At 36.0% G+C, this 7,210-nt stretch overlaps 1 protein-coding gene across 1 annotated transcript in view; it reads left to right on the forward strand.

Moving 5' to 3' along the window:
- The window catches only part of LOC106872789 (uncharacterized), a 423,364-nt gene that overhangs the window by 162,132 nt on the left and 254,022 nt on the right, over positions 1 to 7,210 (forward strand). The window lies entirely within an intron of this gene.

The raw sequence follows: 7,210 nt of genomic DNA on the forward strand, positions 1-7,210 counted from the left end.
TAAAAAAAAAAAAAAAAAAAAAAAATGAAATAAAAAGCAATAGAAAGAAAATCCTTTCCATGGTCAATATCCTGCAAACCTCAACAGAAAGGAAGTGAGTCAGTATGAAAGCTAACAATGGCTCAAAAGCTCTGTACTAAAGGCAGAAATGGAAGGTTGGCTTTTAACTGCATAAGATCAATGCCTTTCCATGAAATATTACAAAAAATATAATAATGAAGCTAGAAACTAACATCAATTGCCGGTTATACAATCAGCACAAATCAACAGTTGACTAGAATAATATATATGTGTTTGTTTGTTTGTGTATGTGTGTGTAATTATTTAGGTTCATACTTGGTCATGTATGCATGCAATGTCCATTAGGCAATATGCCAGCATTTTGACACAAAATCTGAGAATATGTGGTATAGACATTCACCAAGTAAGGAGTGAGGTATGTGGTAATGACCTTGTCTTTGATAATCTGAGGGGGTCATCTGTTCAGACTAATATTAATAAGGGGAACAAATGACCCAAATATCATAACCAAATATATGGATTGAAAAATCTATGTACTCTGATTGACATCTTGATTTCTTTCAACTAAAACGTTACACACACACACACACACAAAATTTAAAACACCTGTTTTTGCCCCTCGTTTACACTTCCATCTCTATACTTTAACCTCTCATCACTTGACATAGAGCTACCTCCATTTAGTACTATTTTCCACCTCGTTTAACGCTTTAGTAATCAGATTATTCTGTCAAATGTAATGTTTGTTTGTTTATATTGTTTTGAATTAATCATGTGTTATCATGTGTTTAGAGATATTGATGGGTGTGATTGTTTAGTTTTAGAATGACATTGTTGGGTTGTGGTTAGAGGCCAGATCTGGCCATTTTCAACATAGGCTAAATATTTCAACCTGATATGGCTGGTTTGAATGCTAAAGGGTTAAGGGAGTCTTCTGTTTTTTTGTGAGTTACTTGGTGATTTTACTCATGTTGGTGCCATGTCAAAAAAGCATCCTGTACACTCTTTTAAGTAGTTGGCATTAGGAAGGTCAACCAGCTGTAGGAACCATGCCATGCCAGCCCCTTGTTAAACTGACCAACCCATGCCAGTATGGAGAATGGATGTTAGATGATTATAATGATAATGATTGTGGCAGTGGTGGTAGGGGTGGTGGTGGTACCTTGAGGTAAGTAAATGAGGAATATGAATGTAAAAAATCTACATTTTTCTTTTTCATACCCAGAACACCAATTATTATAGGTAAACAAAAGCCATAGAAGGTTTTGTAACTTAACATTCCATCTATGTGCCAAAGTACATAGTCTGTACATAATATTATCAGTACAGTAGTACAACCCACTGTTGTAAGGAATTAGTAATAATGGTACATCCCTCCCACATGATGAATAGAATAACCTAGTCACTATAAGTAAAGTGAAGTACGTGAAGTACCAGAGTATGTAGTAGGTGGTCAGAGATAGTCGTGTCTTTACTGGTTTTACTAAGTATACTGTATACTGACATGGGTGTTATAACAATCCAACATTTTAATGATTACAACAGAGGCAATGAGGATTTAAACAACTCATGAGGAATTGATAAACTCTATGAGGAATTGATAACTCACGAGAAGTTAACAAACTCACAAAGTTTTGTTGTGTGAATTTTATGAAAAAAATTGTAAAAATTATGGAAAATTTGTTGGCTGGTTTGCTTGAGTTGCAAACAGAGCAACAACAACAATTACTATTATAGCAACAAATGCTGCAATTAAGTCATCAGGAAATTCATAAAAAGTGTTCTTGCCAGAAAAAAAGTGTTCTTGCGAACTCCATAAGAGTTCAAATACGAACCTGACGAAGGAATTACCTTCAAAGTGTACTACAGAAGATATATGAGCAAATCTTCAAGTATGTAAAAATTGGGATGACGCAATGAAAATGCACTTAAGATTGAGAAAACTGGAGGCAACAGAACATGAATGATACAGTAATTATGCACTCCCAAGAAAACCTTTGGACATTAACTGTAATGGCACAATATATTGTGCAAAATTTTCAGTCAAAAAAGCTTATCGTTCAACACATATTGAAGTGTCTGAACATAGAGAAAAACGACTAGGACTACGTTACATGATGGTAGAGTAAAGAGGGAATGTGAGAAGTTTAAGCTGGACAAATTAATACCAGATATGTTCAAATGTCTGATTTTTATACATGGACTTACTACCAAAAAGGACGCAGAAGTTAGAGCTAGAATAATCATGAAGCCAGAACAAAACCAGGATGTAACCCTACAGCAAGTGTCAGAAGAACATGAAAAGATAGTCAAATTAAGACACTACACAGAGGAAATTGAACATAAAGATTGTTTCCAAGTAAAGCAAGTGTGAAATAGTCAGAATAGAGATAAAGTGTTTTGTAAAATACACAACAAAAATCAGGAAATAAACCCATGTTTTGCATGTGGAGGTATACACCTGAGGAAAAAATTTGTCCATTTAAAACAGCGGAGTGCTTTCATTGAGGAAATGTAGGACATATAAAGACGTGCTGTAGAATGAAGATGACAAAACGTCAGAACAAAGGAAAAAGAATAAATAGTATGTCATTGGAAGAAATTGGTAATATAATGATGAGAAAATTCGTGAAGGTGAAAATCAGAAATACAAGTGTTAGAATGCAATTGGACATGGGTAGTGATATTACCATTATAAACAAAAAAAAAACGTGGAAATATGTTGTAAGCCGAAATTAATTAAATCTAAAAAGGTAGCACATGGTGTGATGGGAAAAAGTTTATATTTTTTCAGTGAGTTTGCATGTAATGTAACATTACAAAGTCAAATGGAAAAGGCAAAGCTATGTGTTAAAAAGTTCACTTAATTTATTTGGCACACAGTAGATGGACCTATTCAAAGTTTGGAATACACCCATAGCACACCCAGTTGAAGGTTCAAATGCAGCTGAGGGACTGAAATAAAAAAACTGTAGTAAAACGGAGTGGAACACCTGTATATAAGCCAAAACCAAATGAAAAATTGCCCACGATAAAAAGTAAGCATTGTTCAAAAGTAGATGTTCCTTAGTCAAGGCTACACATCGGTTTCTCTGGTCCTTTAAATGGTTATTATTACTTAGTGGTAGTTGATAGTTTTTTTAAAATGGCCTGGAATTGGCAAATGTAAAAAACCAACCTCCTCAACTGTGAAAAATTTTTTATATGAATTTTTGCAAGGTTTGGCATCTCAGACAAGATAGTGTCTGACAATGGAATGCAATTTATGTCTAGCAAATTTTTAAAAATTTGTGAAACATTCAAGGTAGAACATATAACTATGGCACCATACCATCCCAAATCTAATGGACAGGCAAAATGCTTTGTCGATACCTTCAAAAGAACCCTTAGAAAATTGAATAAGGAAGTCAAGGATGAGGTAGCTCTACAACAATTTTCAAGCGTGTACTGTGTGACACAAATCCAAATGCACCAGCAGATAGCTCACCAGCAGAGCTGATGTTTGCAAGGAAAGTAAAATCAGTCTTTGATAAACCCCTACCTGGCAAGTACAATGGCTAACTTTTGGATAGATACTTCTCCTGCAGCTTTGTCACTGGGAAGGTGGCATCTGTGGTATTCTTCCCAGGCATAAAACCAAATTGCACCTCATCTAGTTTAATTCTCTCTGTAACTTTCATGACCTGTTCCAGTACTTTGGTACTTCTGTAGTTGTTTCTGCCTAAGGCATCACCTTTACCCTTGTAGTAACTAACTATAATACTACTATACACACACACACTCTCTCTCTCTCTCTCTCTCTCTCTCAGTAAATAGACACTCTTATAATCATTAAAATTTATTTAAATCTGAAATTATAAATTCAAATTATTTATTAATTGTTATAATGTGAATATTTAATATTTAGTAAACATACTCTTTGCATTTTTCAATGCAAGTACCCTATTAGGCATATTATTGATCAGATGATGAATATCCTCTTGTGGAATTTGTTGCCAAGTTTCATGCAGTAATCTCAAAAGATCTGACTTTGGAGATGCTTTCTTGTTCTTTTTATGAAGTATCCAGTCTATTATATCCCAAAGGTGTTCAATAGGGTTCATATGTGGTGACTGGCTTGGCCATGGAAGTTTTTTAATGTCATTCTCATCCAACAAATCTTGGATCATTTTAGCCATGTGACAAGCCCCATCTTCCATAAGTAGTCTTCTTTAATCATTTTATTACTGGACACATATTTTATCTGAGTTTGTTTCTCTCACACTCCACCAGCTTTGATCAACCATTGCTCCAAATTGCTCCCCACACCATTACAGAACAGCTACTGTTTCATTGTTGGCTGCAATCTTTTCACATCAAATTCTTGATCACAGAGTCTCCAGACTCACACTTGGTCACTATCAGGAAATACAACAAATCTGGACTCATAAGAAAATATGACAGTGTCCCAAAATGCTAGTGGCCTCTCCACCATCTCACTGGCCCAATCTTTTCTCTGCTTGATGTTGGCTAGTTGAAAAAGTGGCTTCCTTCTTGCTGCTCTGCCATAGTAACCAAGTTTGTGGAGATACCTCACAGCTGTTCTGGGACTGACATCAACTTTTTCTGCTATGTCAGAGGCCTTGCAATGAGGATTATCCTTCACACTTAGCAAAGAGAAGGGTCCTGTCAGAGGGCCCTGGTTGATTTCGGTAAGGTGATGTGGACTCCTTGCCCTCTCTGGTGAATTGCACAATCACTCTATTAATTGTAGAAAGTGGTATCCCAAGGTTTTCTGCGATTTTACACTGACTGTCCACCTTCAGAATGACCTACAATATGGTCTCTTTGAAATTCAGACAGTTCTAAGGCTTTTTTTTTCACATGGCATAATTAAACAGTCACATATAGAACATAAAAATGTCAATTAATGAAAAATATAAACCTTTACAAGTTAGAATAAACACAAAACATTTTACGGGTGTATATTTCCTTCTGTCATGTCTATGTGTATATATTTACTATTCTTAAACAAGAATGTTGTTAAAAGTGACATCATAGTTTCACTCAGCTAAGCCATCATCAGACTGCAGTCCGATGATAGCTGAACTGGCCAAAACTTCAAAGTCACTGTAAACTATATTCCTGTTCAAGAATAAGAAATTTGTACTCTATAAAAATAACTCATCAGATTAATGTAAAATTGTTTTTAATATCATTGAACATAAAAACAAACAAAATACACACACACACACACACAATGTATATATTTGTATATGATGTTTATATATATATATATATATATATATATATATATATATATATATATATACACACACAGACAATGATGTATATATTTGTATATGATATTTATACTTACACACACACACACACACACACACACACACACACACACACACACACACACACGAGGGTGTGTTGTAAAGTTCCTGGATTTAAGGGTATTGTGAAAGGCCTGGTAGAAGGCCCAACCTTCTGAGTTCTATTACAAGGCTTAGAGAAACTGAAGTATTGTTGCAAGAAATATGTGAATCTGAGAAGGGAATTATGTTGAATAAAATCACAATTAACTGATCCTCCTGTATTTTCTTTTACCCAAAGTCAGGATCTTTTCAGCACCCACTATATGTGTGTGTATGTATATATATATATGTCTATTTGTTTGTGTGTGTGTGTGTGTGCTTTTGTATACCCTTGTCTTGATGTTGTGATGATTGTAAATGAGCATCACCATCATACAAGTGATGTTTCATTCTAGTTTTCTACGAAAAACGTGTATGGCTAGGCTAAAATATTGCCTTGCTTGAAAACAGGTGAGGGTTTGGTGGCAGGAAGAGCATCCATCCATAGAAAATGTGCTTGTGACAAATTCTGTCTGATCCATGCTGGCATGGGAAAGTGGACGTTTAGATGATGCGGATGATGCATACTCCACCCCGAAACTTGGTATCTGTACAAATATCTGTCACTACAGATCTGCCTACATAGAGACAGGGGGAGAGAGGGGGAGACAAGTAAAAGAAGTGAGACAAAGAGGAGGGGATAAAAGGTATGGTGAAGTGAAGAGGGGGGGATAGGGAGATAGAGGGACAGAGAGAGAGGGACAGAAAGGGAGTCGGATAGGGAGTGAGAGAGAAAGGGAGTGGGAGAGTGAGAGAGAGAAGACTAAAGAAGTGATACAGAGGAGGGGATAGAAAGTATGGTGTAGTAAAGCAGTAGAGAGAGAGAGAGATAGAGAGAGAGTGAGGTTAGAGGGAGAATTGAAATAGAAGAAATGAGAAACAGAGACAAGGAGGAAGGGCAGTTGATATAATGAAAGAGATAGTAAGGAAGATAGTGAGAGAGGTGGAGAGACAGACCAGCAGTTAAACTAAGAGAGCTAGACAAATAAATAGATAAAATAGATGGATAGAAAGATAGATAAATAGAGAGATAGAGTGACATGGAGAGAAATAGATTATTGGGCAGTGACAGAGATAGAGAGCATGGCTAATTTCCTACACAACCAATCATCAAAAACTGGACACCTTAAGAACTCTGCATCCCCGCAACATTCTTTACTTTACACACTTCCACTGGAAATCTTCCAGAAACTCTGAAAGTCACAAGATCTCCACACATGATCAATATAGTTTTATCAATAACAATGATTATTTTGAATGCTGTCTTACTTCACTCTGTTTACCATATACGCACTTGCAAGTCATATAACGTATGTATGCATACATTATAGGGACATATACATACATGCATACATACATATATATACATATATATATGTATATATAATTATGTATTTATGTATACATATGTATGTGTGTGTATATATATATATACATATATATATATATATATATACGAATGTGTATATCATCATCATCATCATCATCATCATCATCGTTTAACGTCTGCCTTCCATGCTAGCATGGGTTGGACGATTTGACTGAGGACTGGTGAAACCGGATGGCAACACCAGGCTCCAATCTAATTTGGCAGAGTTTTTACAGCTGGATGCCCTTCCTAACGCCAACCACTCAGAGTGTAGTGGGTGCTTTTACGTGTCACCCACACGAAAACGGCCACGCTTGAAATGGTGTCTTTTATGTGCCACCCGCACAAGAGCCAGTCCAGGGGCACTGGCAACAATCTCGCTCGAAAACCCTACAAAGGCCAGTCAGGCGGTATATAT

This window comes from Octopus bimaculoides, chromosome 1 (genome assembly GCF_001194135.2).
Source record: "Octopus bimaculoides isolate UCB-OBI-ISO-001 chromosome 1, ASM119413v2, whole genome shotgun sequence".
Taxonomy (NCBI): Eukaryota; Metazoa; Mollusca; class Cephalopoda; order Octopoda; family Octopodidae; genus Octopus; species Octopus bimaculoides.